This window comes from Podarcis pityusensis (assembly GCF_964106645.2).
Source record: "Podarcis pityusensis genome assembly, chromosome: 7".
NCBI lineage: Eukaryota > Metazoa > Chordata > Lepidosauria > Squamata > Lacertidae > Podarcis > Podarcis pityusensis.
The window spans coordinates 2960481-2975429 of NC_138031.1; the positions used below are offsets into that span (position 1 = coordinate 2960481).

Consider the following 14949-nt stretch of genomic DNA (forward strand, 5'->3'; position numbering starts at 1 on the left):
ATGCTCAACCCGAAGCTACTTCAACCCAAGGTATGACTTTATTACAAGATAGAGCAGGAATTTAAAACCACATTAGAAACATCAGAATATATTCTCTGGCTAATCTATCTCAAATTTTAAATCTGGTAACAAACATTGTGAAAGGGTTTTGAAGAACGGACAGCAAAAAAATAAGGAGGGAACCAACTTTTTCCCTCCATCAGTGGTTTTGATCACAAAGATGCAATCGTACATACTCTGCATAAACTGAACTGATGGTTGTCTTACACTGAGTAAGACCACAGGCCTATCTAACTCGGTATAGTCTAGACTCTAGACCAGCCTTCACGGACCTGGCGTCCTCCAGATATTCTGGACCACAACTCCCATCAGCCCAGCCCGCAAGGATGTGCCTTGTAAACCAAAAATATCTGGAGGGCAGCAAGTTGGCAAAGGTTGGTTGAGACTCCAAGGTCTCCAGCAGAAGCCTTTTCCTAGACCTGCCATTTAAGCTATGCCAGACTTCCCGAAGCTGGTAGACTCCAGCTGTTTTGCACTACAACTCCCACTAGGCTGGGGGAGACGGATATATGGGCTGAACATTTGGAAGAGCATCTTAGCAGCTCGAACAATACAGCAGGGAAGCAAGCTTCCAGAGGAGGCTGCTTCATTTCTCTCCATGGGAGTGTTCAAAGAAAAGGTTGAACAGGTTTCTATCAGAGGGAGGCTTCAAGCGGGCAGTGGACTAGAAAACCCGTGAAGTTCCCTCTGTGTGCTCACCAGGAGCAGATTGTGAAACCTACAGAACGCTGCCCCGTGTCTCTCCATCCTAACCCGCCTTCTATAATCAAGCCTTCAGCAACCTCCGAGGGCTGCTTCTCATCTAAGTCCTTTGTTGCCTGAACTTGAAAAGATTAGCAGAAAGATGCGCCTGCTTCTCTGGAGCTCCAGGCACAGACCTCAGTGGCGTTGTGCCAGCAACTGCTGCCTTCCCCCAAACCAAGCACAACACAGTCAACTTCTGCCAAAGGGAAGCACCCAAACCCAACTCCATCACACCTACAATGACAACACACCCACTCAGCACCACCTCTCACATCTAAGCCCCGTGTCTTTTGATCCTCAAGTGCCACAATACAGTGGTACCTCTGGTTGTGAACGGGATCCGTTCCAGAGCCCTGTTCACAACCTGAGCAGAACGCAGCCCACGTCTGCGGGTCACGATTTGCCGCTTCTGCACATGCGCGTGATGTCATTTTGAGCATCTGCGCGTGTGCGAGCGGCGAAACCCGGAAGTAACCCTTTCCAGTACTTCCGGGTCGCAACCTGAAAACATTTAAGCCGAAGAGTCTTTAACCCAAGGTATGACTGTATCCCTGAGCTACACTTCTCACTGTGAATTCCCACATAGCCCCTTGCCCTACCTCTCTGCCCCCCGATCAGATGAACAGCTTTTGTTCTTCCCTTGTAGCATGTGGCTTGGCTCACTTGCCTGAGTCATCTAGAGCAACCAGCTCTGTCCTGCAGGCATTTCACTCTGGCACTGTGGCCAGCCTCCTCCCCTGGTCTCTGGGGTGCAGCACATCCAATTGTGTGGGCTCGTCTGTGATTGTGTGGGCCTTCTCCTGTATTCGGGAGCAGGGAATGATGACCTTCTGGCTCCTCCAAGGATTCCACACTTATAAGACATTGGGGAGCAGTGGGTGCCTAGGCTGCCTGCCCTGAATATTACAAATGCTTCCTATCTGTGCTGTTGAGTGTCTGTGGACACATTCTGCAGTCATTTAGAAAGAACACCTTTATCCGCGACATCTACACTCCCAAACAGATTTATGTATTTAATCATTTCTACTTTCACAATATTTTGCAATGTGATATACACACCATTTTTTCTGCTGAATGCCCCATGCAATTAACAGCTATATGTTTGATTCTGTTTCTTCCCCTTCTTGATAGCCAGCAATTTTTTTCCACAGCTTTAAGGAATGCATCTAATTGCCTGACTTTTATAACATACAGCTATAACTGCCCAGATAATTAAAGCTGACACTACATGCTGAGACGAAGTCTGCTGGTTTTATAACTGATTTGAAGAGATGACTCTTCCCCCACCCCCCCTCCTTTGGGAATCCTCTAATTAAAATTATTGCAAGGTGGAAAGTGGAAAAAAGGAGGCCCATATATATCTTTATCTTTTTTTTCTGAATGTCTTCTGCCTGCCTTGGGAAATGCAACCTTAATATTCCCTACTAGCTAAGTTAGGCAACTTCTAAAAGGCAATCTATCAGGAGCAGCACCAAATGAAAATCCACAGGCGATTGCTATGGGGTGGTCCCCTTCTCTAGAGAAGGGGCCAACATTTTGCCCAGAGGCAGGTAGCAGACACCATGAGCCTGGTAACACACATTTTCAGGCCTAGTTAAGTAGAACTGTTGTTGTTATTTAGTTGTGTCCGACGCTTTGTGACCCCCTGGACCAGAGCACGCCAGGCACTCCTGTTTTCCACTGCCTCCCGCAGTTTGGTCAAACTCATGCTGGTAGCTTCGAGAACACTGTCCAACCATCTCGTCCTCTGTCGTCCCCTTCTCCTTGTGCCCTCCTTCTTTCCCAACATCAGGGTCTTTTCCAGGGAGTCTTCTCTTCTCATGAGGTGGCCAAAGTCTTGGAGCCTCAGCTTCAGGATCTGCCCTTCCAGGGAGCACTCAGGGCTGATGTCCTTCAGAATGGATAGGTTTGATCTTCTTGCAGTCCATGGGACTCTCAAGAGTAGAATTAGCTAAGAAGAATTGTTGTTGTTGTTGTTTAGTCGTTTAGTCGTGTCCGACTCTTCGTGACCCCATGGACCAGAGCACGCCAGGCACTTCTGTCCTCCACTGCCTCCCGCAGTTTGATCAAACTCATGCCGGTAGCTTCAAGAACACCATCCAACCATCTCGTCCTCTGCCGTCCCCTTCTCCTTGCGCCCTCTATCTTTCCCAACATCAGGGTCTTTTCCAGGGAGTCTTCTCTTCTCATGAGGTGGCCAAAGTATTGGAGCCTCAGCTTCACGATCTGTCCTTCCAGTGAGCACTCAGGGCTGATTTCCTTCAGAATGGAGAGGTTTGATCTTCTTGCAGTCCATGGGACTCTCAAGAGTCTCCTCCAGCACCATAATTCAAAAGCATCAATTCTTCGGCGATCAGCCTTCTTTATGGTCCAGCTCTCACTTCCATACATCACTACTGGGAAAACCATGGCTTTTACTATACGGACCTTTGTTGGCAAGGTGATGTCTCTGCTTTTTAAGATGTTGTCTAGGTTTGCCATCGCCTTTCTCCCAAGGAGCAGGCGTCTTTTAATTTCGTGACTGCTGTCACCATCCGCAGTGATCATGGAGCCCAAGAAAGTAAAATCTCTCACTGCCTCCATTTCTTCCCCTTCTATTTGCCAGGAGGTGATGGGCCCAGTGGCCATGATCTTCGTTTTTTTGATGTTGAGCTTCAGACCATATTTTGCGCTCTCCTCTTTCACCCTCATTAAAAGGTTCTTTAATTCCTCTTCACTTTCTGCCATCAAGGTTGTGTCATCTGCATATCTGAGGTTGTTGATATTTCTTCCGGCAATCTTAATTCCGGCTTGGGATTCATCCAGCCCAGCCTTTCGCATGATGAATTCTGCATATAAGTTAAATAAGCAGGGAGACAATATACAGCCTTGCCGTACTCCTTTCCCAATTTTGAACCAATCAGTTGTTCCATATCCAGTTCTAACTGTAGCTTCTTGTCCCACATAGAGATTTCTCAGGAGACAGATGAGGTGATCAGGCACTCCCATTTCTTTAAGAACTTGCCATAGTTTGCTGTGGTCGACACAGTCAAAGGCTTTTGCATAGTCAATGAAGCAGAAGTAGATGTCTTTCTGGAACTCTCTAGCTTTCTCCATAATCCAGCGCATGTTTGCAATTTGGTCTCTGGTTCCTCTGCCTCTTCTAAATCCAGCTTGCACTTCTGGGAGTTCTCGGTCCACATACTGCTTGAGCCTTCCTTGTAGAATTTTAAGCATAACCTTGCTAGCATGTGAAATGAGTGAAATTGTGCGGTAGTTGGAGCATTCTTTGGCACTGCCTTTCTTTGGGATTGGGATGTAGACTGATCTTCTCCAATCCTCTGGCCACTGCTGAGTTTTCCAAACTTGCTGGCATATTGAGTGTAGCACCTTAACAGCATCATCTTTTAAAATTTTAAACAGTTCAGCTGGAATACCATCACTTCCACTGGCCTTGTTATTTGCAGTGCTTTCTAAGGCCCATTTGACTTCACTCTCCAGGATGTCTGGCTCAAGGTCAGCAACCCCACTACCTGGGGTGTACGAGACATCCATATCTTTCTGGTATAATTCCTCTGTGTATTCTTGCCACCTCTTCTTGATGTCTTCTGCTTCAGTTAGGTCTTTACCACTTTTGTCCTTTATTATGGTAATCTTTGTACGAAATGTTCCTTTCATATTTCCGATTTTCTTGAACAGATCTCTGGTTCTTCCCATTCTGTTGTTTTCCTCTATTTCTTTGCATTGCTCGTTTAAGAAGGCCTTCTTGTCTCTCCTTGCTATTCTTTGGAAATCTGCATTCAATTTCCTGTATCTTTCACTATCTCCCTCGCATTTTGCTTGCCTTCTCTCCCCCGCTATTTGTAAGGCCTCGTTGGACAGCCACTTTGCTTTCTTGCATTTCTTTTCCATTGGGATGGTTTTAGTTGCTGCCTCCTGTATAATGTTGCGAGCCTCCACCCATAGTTCTTCAGGCACTCTGTCCAGCAAATCTAAATCCTTAAACCTGTTCCTCACTTCCACTGTGTATTCATAAGGGATTTGATTTAGATTGTATCTTACCGGCCCAGTGGTTTTTCCTACTTTCTTCAGTTTAAGCTTGAATTTTGCTATAAGAAGCTGATGATCTGAGCCACAGTCAGCTCCAGGTCTTGTTTTTGCTGACTGTATAGAGCTTCTCCATCTTTGGCTGCAGAGAATATAATCAATCTGATTTCGATGTTGCCCATCTGGTGATGTCCATGTGTAGAGTCGTCTCTTGTGTTGTTGGAAAAGCGTGTTTGTGATGACCAGCTTGTTCTCTTGACAGAACTCTATTAGCCTTTGCCCTGCTTCATTTTGATCTCCAAGGCCAAACTTGCCAGTTGTTCCTTTTATCTCTTGATTCCCTACTTTAGCATTCCAATCCCCTATAATGAGAAGAACATCCTTCTTTGGTGTCACTTCTATAAGTTCTTGTAAGTCTTCATAGAATTGGTCAATTTCAGTTTCTTCAGCACCAGTAGTTGGTGCATAAACTTGGATTACTGTGATGTTAAAAGGTCTGCCTTGGATTCGTATCGAGATCATTCTATCATTTTTGAGACTGCATCCCAGTACAGCTTTCGCCACTCTTTTGTTGACTATAAGAAGAATTAGCTCCTCTCAAACCAGGAGGAATCATCCCTTCTGCATTACCACCAAACTAGGTTCTCTAACAACTCAGCAGGATGACTTGTCTGCTTCACAAACCTTCACTGCTAGGAAGCATCCTTATACCATTGGTCCATCTTGCTCAGTGTTGTCAACACTGACTGGCAACAATGGCTCTCTGGGTCTTCACACAAGGAGTCTTTTTTCAAAGCCCTACCTGAGAGACGCAGGGATTGAACCCAGGACCTTCCTGCACGCGAAGCAGATGCTCTCCCCCCGAGCGATGGTGGTGGCCCTTTGCCAATGAGTTGTGTGAATCAAGAGTCACACAAGGCAAGTTGCACCCAGAGCGGCAAAACTATCTTCTGGACAGAAAAGAAGCAAAGAGAGGCGCAGTAGAACCTCCATGTTCAGATGCAGTGCACCTCTTTCTGACAGATGCCGTGGACAAGCAGTAATGAAGTATCTGATTGGTCTCTGCTGGAGACAAACTGCTAGATTAGAGGGGCCTTCAGTCTGAACCTACAAGGGAACTCTTATGCTGTGATCAAGAAGGGACTGACAGAGGAAGAGTGAAGGGAGACAGCAAATCTAGACGATCGTGCTATTTTTGCTTCTAGAGTAGGTCTAAAACAGCCTGGAGGATTAAGGTGGGTCTTGGGCATGGAAAGTTGGAAGGCGGATGATGTAGACAGAGATGGTCTGCTGGAGCTTTGCTCAAAGCTGCCATCCAGGAGTTTCACAGTGGTCTCCAAAAAGTTCATCCCATTCACACCCAGTGAAAAGACCCAAGTCCTACTTAGCTCTGCCACTTCCTTCCCAGAGCTGGCAAGTCGTTGCTGCTTCTCTCCTCCAGCCTTGTGACAAAGTCACACTCAAATGAGACCCAGTGAAATCAATGGACATGACGAACTTAAGTCCATTGGCTTCATTGGGACTACATGGAGCATGACTTGTTGAGATACCACCCACTGCTTTCCGGGGCAAAATTCCACCATGATACTTCAGTGTAGTGACAAAAGTCTACTAATAGCTGCATTTGTGGCATGTTTGCATATCGCCTTGAGAAATATGTAGAACGCAATAATAAATTAATAAGTAACAGCTACTTGGCTCCCGAGAAAAGAGAATACATTATCAAATGAAGGCTTGCAACCTTGAGCACTAGGAAAAATATGAACAAAAATTGGCTCTGAAAGCATTGTCTTTTTTGCGGGGGGGGGGGCTGTTTTGTTTGTTATTGTGGTCTGTATTTTTGTGTTTTTATATTGTAAACTGCCCTGTGATCTTCGGATAAAAGGCAGTATAGAAATGTAATAATGATAAATGGACAACAACATTGCAATAGTACATACATACCAGTCTGCATGGATTGGATAACTCCACATTGCAAACCACTTAAGAGATTTTCGTACAATCAGGCGATGTGTGTGTTGCAATTGTGTGTAGGCGCACCTCTCTAAATAAATAAATAAAATAGAATTTTTGGACTCCCATCGACAAAGCTCCATGCTATGCCAGCATATCCGCTTTCCAGGGTTCCTCACAATAAGACCTATAGCTATAATTTTACTAAGCCATTGCCAGTAAGGACTAATAAAAGAAGAGTTGCTATAAAGTATATTAAAAGACAAAAAAGGGTACATTAAGGTAATGTTAAGTCTCATAATTCCCACAAAAGGCAGGAAGTTAAAGCTGTAAGTCTGGGCTTAAAAGACCTTCTGTTGCCTTGTAATAAAACACACACTAGCTGAGGGAAAAGGTATATTAATCAACCTTCTGCAATATCTGTCCCCTGTTAATTAAGGATTGTTTGCAAGTGCTTCTGCTCTTACCTACTGCAAGAATGAAAACCAGCTCCCAGAGTAACCTCGGCTGGCAAGAGAGAGTAAACCTGCCCACTCCTGAAGAAAGCAGTGAATTTTTATTTTATTTTGCCACTCCATCCCTAGGGCTCATGATAGCTTGCAATCCAAAAGCATCATATAACATGATGATGTGAAGCAAACATGAAGCTGAATCTTGACAGGAGGATGGGCAAGTGCTGCTGATTGACAGGCCATGCTATTAACTGGGAGGGTGTTTTTGGACTCCCATGTGGTCCAGCCCCTTCCCTTGCTCTTCAGGTCCACAGCCAGAGTGCGGAGAGGGATGCATCTCTTGCGAAGATCTGGACACAAAAATTGACGTTTTGGAGCAATTTTTAAGGGAAATTGCCAAAAACGAGACTCCAACAACTTCTGCCTGGACAATGTTTCCGACATCCAAATCCTGGCTATGTCTGGGAAATTCCAGACGTATTGCAACCCTTGCGTTGTGCTCCATGAAGGCAGCCCCTTAAAACCACTGAGAAGCGAAACAGCTTCTCTAGAGCTGTTACGGCTTCTCCTATCAGAAGCAGGTTGCAATATCCCACTCTAGAGATGCCCTGCCTTATTTTCTCCTGTGCACCATTCAAAGCATGGGGCATGATCTTAAAATGTTCTAGACTTCAGACACAACCACCTACCAGGTGTCCAGTTGCAATTTCAGTGGTAAGCAAAGGAACCCTTCTAGTTTTATCATCACACTACGAAGGAGAGCTATCCTCCAGATCTGAAATTCCCTCCCTTTGGAGATTCACCAAAATCTCAACCTGAACATCCTTTGGGCATGTTGTTGAGAATCTTTTCAGCTTTGCACTACTTTCAGAATCAAGCTGGTTATACAGTCTGGCTTTTTGATGGCTGCAATTGGAAGTGGCAGTGTGGGCTGCAGAAGAGCAAACTCATTGCTAGATTAAAGGTAAAAGTAAAGGATCCCTGGGTGGTTAAGTCCAGTCAAAGGTGACTATGGGGTGTGGCGCACATCTCACTTTTCAGGCCCAAGGAGCCAACGTTTGTCCACAGGCAGGTTTTCCGAGTCATGTGGCCAGCATGACTAAAGCACTTCTGGCACAACAGGACACTGTGATGAGTGCCAGAGTGCAATGAAGCACCATTTACCTTCCCGCTGCAGTGGTACCTATTTATCTACTTGCACTGGTATGTTTTTGGACTGCTAGGTTGGCAGAAGCTGGGATAGAGCAACAGGAGCTCACCACCGTTGAGCAGATTTGAACCACCAACCTTCTGATCGGCAAGCCCAAGAGCTCAGTGGTTTAGACCACAGTGCCACCCACGTCCCCAAAAACTCATTACTAGAGTGACATCAGCTGCAGACTTGCAGGATTCCCAGAGCTCAATCAGTAAAGTAAATTATTTCAGCAGAATAATAACAAAAATATGTTATTAGTTGTCTTGAACCTCCAGTTAGATGTCTAAGAAAAGAAAAGCACAGAGGGAAAGCCAAAAAACTGAGCCAAGAACTTAGACCAGGTCTTGCCAACTTGGTGCCCTCCAGCTGTTTTGGACAGCCAAACGGCTAGAGGGCACCACGTTGCCAAGGTGTGATGGCCTGGGATTCCGATTCGGAGGATGAAACAGAGGAATCCCAGCCTGCACAGGAGTCCCCGCCTCCAGGGCCGGCTGAACTGGGGCAAGGCCTAGATGCTGAAGAGCCTGCACCTGTGGCAGTGCATCAGGAGCTGGCCCCAGGTGAAGCCCTTCTGGCCCCAGAGAGGCTTGACGACTCAGTGGCCACAGGTGAGCCTCCTCCAGGGCCCAGTAACCCTTCGGCCTCTCCTGATCTGCAGAGGCTTAGAGCAGAGAGGCGAAGGGAACTGGTTGCCCCCAGGAGGAGTGCTCGCCTTAAGGCCAGAGGAGGCGGGGCTCCTGGGGGCCGGGACCGCCCCTGGCCTTAGAAGAGGATAAAAGCCCAGTCAGCCCGGCCCCAGGTTGCGGGAGCAACGTCGTTGTTGGCTTCGGACCTTCCTGTGTTCCTGATCCCTGCTCGGCCTCCTGTTCCTGACTATCCGGTACTCCTGTTCCCTGCTCGGCTTCCTGTTCCTGACTATCCGGTACTCCTGTTCCCTGCTCGGCCTCCTGTTCCCGACCATCCGGTGTTCCTGTTCCCTGCACAGCCTCCTGTTCCAGCGTTCCTGTTCCCCGCCCGGCTCTCTGCCTCGGACCTTGCCCCTCTTCGTGTGGACTCTGCTACACCCAAGGTACCTTACCCCCGGGACCAGCACACAAAGGCTGGCTTACAGCAATGCCAGGAATGCTACTAGCTATGTGTGCGCCTCTTTGAACAGTGACCAATTCTCGTTCCTACTTCCCCATCCTTATTTGCTTTGAGAAATTCCCTGGCACTAACTCACTCCACAAAACACACCAGTCACATTCCTCCTGTCAGTCTCCAGGGCATCCCTTCTACAGATCAGCTTCCAATTTAGCTGTCACTCACCAAGCAGCCCATTTTGCTAAAGATCTTCATTCCAGCACTCACAAAAGCATCAGGGCAGCCTTTCTCCAGCCCCCTTCTATGCCATCTAGTATTTCGGCAAATCCTGTGCAAAGGGCTTAATTTAGCAACATTTCAGCTGCAGCTCAACGAGCCCATCATTTTATTCTTCCTGGGGAAAACCTTCAAAGGAAACCCTTCTCTCAGTGTTCCTTGCAACATGTCTGCAAGACAAGTTAGATTTATTTATTTTATAATGTGCACCACACTTTTGTGGAAAGCAAACTAAAGTGACCTACTATCTCTCTCTCTCTCTCTCTCTATATATATATATACACACACACATTTATAATATTTTAAACTCATTGTAACACATCACACCAATAAAATAAACAGTAAAAAGTAACACAAAATGGCAGCAACCGAGATACCACAAAATATACTGACGTTGAAGACAGAGAGTAGACAGCAAGAGAAATGCGATAAAATGATAGAATGTCCGTACATAAAATCCACCAAGCATGTCCAGTCCATGATTAGATACACATAAAGTAGTTATTTGCAATGAAGCAAATGGGCCAACAGTCATCTGCACAAGACTGGGAGAGCACAGGTGAGTCCTCAATTTCAGCCCCACATTCCAGGCTCTCCTATACTAAAGTTCTCTTGATCGATCTTCTTTGGAAAGCCTACTGAGCAAACAAGCCCATTGCCCTGCTGGGCAGCTAACTGTGGAGGGACCACGGAGTCTCCTTCCTTGGAGATTAGAAGCCAGGAAGACACTCACCTGCTCACTTTGCAGAGGACGAGAAAGGGGAGCAGCTCCCCCACAAGCACCAGTGACCCTGAAGAGCCATTGGATCTGGGCATCCCTGCCCCAGGACTGCAGGTCGCACACATAGGATGCCAAATTTGGGGCATGATCTTAGGCCATTCCTCATCTCCCACGGGCCAACCAGCCACAACCTTGAAACCCACTGCCAAAGTGTCCAGCTAGTTGCACACAAGGCTACAGTCATACCTCAGGTTACGAACACTGCGGGTTGCACGTTTTCGGGTTACTTCCAGGTTCTGGCACTCACGCATGCACAGAAGCACAAAATGACGTCATGCGCATGCGCAGAGGCGCTGAATCGCATCACGTGGGTACGCAGACACAGCGCTGCGGGTTGTGGACGTGCCTCCCGCACGGATCACATTCGCAACCCAAGGTATGACTGTACTTGGGAAGAGAAGGGGTGGCATGAAAGCAACCTGGCTTAGAGGTAGGCAAGCTCCAAGTCTGAGCTGCTTCACGGTTGAAGCAACATGTATTCCCCAAGTTCCAGCCTCCTTGACCTGGGGAAACAGGTAACCAGGTACCACTCCAGGGCAGCTTTTTCAGAACTCTCCTTGCATAAGAAGCGTGTGGGTGGATCAGGCCAATCGCCATCTAGTTCAGTGCCCTGATTCCTATAGTGGCCTACCAGATACAGAGGAGAAGCCCATGGCAAATCACAAAGGCAAGATGCTGGCCATTCATAGATCTCTCCTCTGCCACTCCCAGGAATTTGTCTAATCTCCCTTTTAATGCCGCCTGTGCTACTCGCTGTCACAACATCTTATGTCGGTGAGTTTCATGTGTTAATTATTATACATTAGGTGGAAAAGTGCTTGTTTTTATCCACCCTGAGCCTAAAGTCCATCAATTTCATAAAGTAACCCCAATATCAAGGGTTGTGATATCATTTCTCTCTCTCTCATATTTTGCCCCCTTCAGTCATCTTTCCCCCTCTAAGCTAAACAGCAGGCCCTTGGCAGCTGATGGGAATCCCAACCTGAGTACACTTCAGAAGACTCACATGGTCAACTTCAGAAGGTACCTGCAGGCTGCGAACTGAGTGAAGTGAGATAGACAGACAGACAGACAATGATAGATACATTAGATAGATAGATAGATAGATAGATAGATAGATAGATAGATAGATTAAGGTTACCAGATGTCCCTGTTTCCCGGGGACAGTGCTCAGATTTACAAATCAGTCCCCTGACAAAATCCATCTATTTAGTAGGAAGTTGAAAAGTGTCCCTGGATTCATTGAAAAAAAATCTGGTAACCTTAAGATAGATAGATATCCCTATTTTTAACATGGTGTCATCAGCCAATTTATTCACCTTGAGCCTCTGGGACATGGTGGGGTAAGAGGACCATGAGTAACATCAGAAGGAATCCTGTTCTTCAGGGATGCTTTATGCTGATTTGCCCAATGGTGAAAAACAGCAGGGGGCCCTCTTCTAGCAAAGCCTCTCTCTCCTTCCCTGCCCAACACTCCAAGCAACTCCCCTTTTGCACCTCTCCAAGTGGCCATGAGCTCTCTCTCTCTCTCTCTCTCTCTCTCTCTCTCTCTCTCTCTCTCCCCCCCGGACCTCGGAAAAACTACTGCTTTGAGGCACCACTGAGCATCTTTTCTGGCTCCCTCCACCCATTTCCCCAGCCCTTCAGCCTCTGGCCTTTGAACAAGCGCTGCTAGTTGCTGCTAATCCATCAGAAACCCAGTCAAACATTTCCTCACTCCGTACACCCCTGGGCAGATGTGGAAGCTCCAACCCAGACAGACATAAGCAGAGATCCCACATGATTGAGGTCTTTCAGCCTCCCCTCCTGAAAACAGGCAGGCGAGTGCCTGGTGAAAACTCTATTTGCCAGCGGTAATTGGATGTTGCATTCATCCTGGAGCTCCTCCTCTGACGGAGTCCGGGCATGGGTCCTCAGCATTAACTGCCTTCTGAAAGGGGCTCTCCGAAACAGCTCGGTTTTCTATTATTACTTGCTAGCTGAGGGGTTTTGTGTAGATAATCATGTTATTTAGATAGGATGTTGGTTTAATTCCCTTCATTACAGGCTCCCAGGGTTGTAATTTTTTTTCTCCGCATGATGTATTCCCCGTGGCACATTTCACTCAAATCAAACACTTTACGCTTTTATTACAAACAATGCCCCGGCGTCCCGCGTTATCAGCCCGGCACACACATGCACGCTCCTTGCAGAGATCCGGAGGTCAGTTCTAATGACTAATCGATCTCATTAGCTTTCCTAATTAAAAACTTTACTACCGCAATGGAAGACAAACTACAAAGAAACTGCTTGCATCATATTTGAATGGGATATGAGCACCATTTATCAGCCCACAGCTCACGGCCTGCACACACCCAGGGTCCCCGGTGCATTGCTGAGAGGGTGCTTTCACGCCCAGACATGCTTCCTCCCTTGAACAATTTCCTGCCAACCTTGCCGAAGGAGGAGAGGGGAGGCAGGGAGGCCAGTGGGGAAGGATCGGAGACCTTCCCATATACTTTCCACGAGGGCCTCACAGGGGTTTCAGCAGGCAAGCTCATCATATCAGCATGCAAACGCAGGTGATGGGAACGCGGAAGCAAAGAGCACAGGACTCTATTGCAGTGGGTCTCAGAATTAATGAGGAACCTTTTCCACCCATCCCCAGGCAAGGGAACCAGAAGCTGCTGCCAAACCGGTCACTGCTGGTCACTGATTGGTATCTGTTCTGGCCCTGCTCCATTGTGGGCATCAGCTGCTTCTGTGGCACTCCTGCCCTCGTTTCCCATGGCGTGTCCTCAACAAGCACCTTTGTGCAGGGCAAAACGGAATGGCTAGCCCACGCTTCCAAGCAGCCGGCGCAGGGTGCACCAAAACAAGACAACAACAACAGGAACAGAACCCTCTCCATGCTTCATTTCAAAAAAGTATATCTGAAGGAGCATCTCCACCCGCATCGTTCTACCTGGACACTGAGGTCCAGCGCCGAGGGCCTTCTGGCAGTTCCCTCACTGCGAAAAGCCTCGGTCCAGTATACCTGAAGGAGCGTCTCCACCTCCATCATTCTGCCCAGACGCTGAGGTCCAGCTCCGAGGGCCTTCTGGCAGTTCCCTCATTGCGAGAAGTGAGGTTACAGGGAACCAGGCAGAGAGCCTTCTCGGTGGTGGCGCCCGCCCTGTGGAACGCCCTCCCACCAGATGCCAAAGAGAACAACAACTACCAGACTTATAGATGACATCTGAAGGCAGCCCTGTTTAGGGAAGCTTTTAATGTTTGATGCATTACTGTATTTTAATATTGTGTTGGAAGCCACCCAGAGTGGCTGGGGAAACCCAGCCAGATGGGCGGGGTATAAATAAATGATGATGATGATTATATAAAAAGAGACACAGAGAGAGAGAGTTTGAGACCAGTACCAAGACTGAAATTCACCTGGAAGTCGCTAATCTCAGAAAAGGTGGGGACTGGTAGCAAGGGAGAACTCTGAACATCAAGTGAGTCCCTTGGTCCATCAGGTTTAGTAATGTCTTCTCTGACTAGAAAAAACACACTCTCCAAGGCCCTGAGGCAAAAGCTGCTTCCCCATCACAGATATCCTTCTAGCTGGAGATGTCCAGGACTTCTGGCTCCTTCCCACTTTGCAACCCCCAGACCTAAGCCCCTAACACTGGAAAGAAGTCACCACAGTTGAGGGGGAGGTCCCAATTCAAAGTAAGCCCAATTGCTGTGTTCTAAAAGGGTGTCCCTTTTCAGAACAGTTATTGCTGTTCCCAAGAACAATAGCTGAGTCAAGCAAGCCCCAGAATCACCTACATTCCTCATTCGCAGTTGGCTCCCCTGGGATGTTCAACATCACAGCCAGATATTCCAATGATAATTAAACCAGATTTAATGCTGAACCAGCAAACGGACTGCAACAAAAGCTATTCCAGCATGGGAGTCCTGAAGGGCAATGATCAAGAAGAGGAAGTATTCATTTTTAAACGATTCACCCAATATGTATTATATTCAGACGTCCTCCCTTGTGTAGAAGATTTTCGTGATGCACCCAGAGCACTTCGGTCTTGGGTACTCATTGTTGCCACCCTATCAGGTGAGCCAAGAAGGGATTCAAGGCTATCCACATGGCTTCCTTTTCAAGTTTCCCATCTTCTTTAATCCTCCATTGGGGTAAATGTTCCGGCGCTCCCTTGTGAGATGGCTGCTTCAGGAAGGCATTGCACAGTCCACCAGACCGCATCATTAGGCTGTTTTCCAGCTTCCCTTCTCTTCGGCTTCATTCTCCCCCATGCTGCCATACCTCATTATCTCCACAGCCACAGAGGAGCTATCCTGACACACAGCAGGTATGGCAGAATGGGGAGCTCCACGCGCTGAGCTCATCTCCTCTCCGTGGGCTC

At 47.3% G+C, this 14949-nt stretch overlaps 1 protein-coding gene across 1 annotated transcript in view; it reads right to left on the reverse strand.

Annotated features, from left to right (window-relative positions):
* The window catches only part of ZC3H3 (zinc finger CCCH-type containing 3), a 282895-nt gene that overhangs the window by 188791 nt on the left and 79155 nt on the right, over window positions 1-14949 (reverse strand). The gene's annotated exons all lie outside the window — the stretch shown is intronic.